The sequence below is a fragment of the Cystoisospora suis genome (assembly GCF_002600585.1).
Source record: "Cystoisospora suis strain Wien I chromosome Unknown contig_1238, whole genome shotgun sequence".
Lineage (NCBI taxonomy): Eukaryota > Apicomplexa > Conoidasida > Eucoccidiorida > Sarcocystidae > Cystoisospora > Cystoisospora suis.
Window position 1 is genome coordinate 24,542 of NW_027154039.1, and position 209 is coordinate 24,750.

The following is a 209-nucleotide window of genomic DNA, read 5'->3' on the forward strand; positions in this document are numbered from 1 at the left end:
GGTAAGGCTTTCAGAGCCTCTATGGATAGATACTAGAAATAATTCCACATAGATCACAAGGAAGAGATAGGCAGGTACACGTACACCTATATATCTACGATACACACATACGTGAGTATATGATACATGAGTACATACACTGTCTACCACACATTGGGACAAAGGCATGCCGGGGGGGTCAAATACAATCGGGAGTTCATATCCTCGGA

At 43.1% G+C, this 209-nt stretch overlaps 1 protein-coding gene across 1 annotated transcript in view; it reads right to left on the bottom strand.

Moving 5' to 3' along the window:
- Window positions 1–209, bottom strand: part of CSUI_002941 (uncharacterized protein) — an 18,346-nt gene that overhangs the window by 3,828 nt on the left and 14,309 nt on the right. The gene's annotated exons all lie outside the window — the stretch shown is intronic.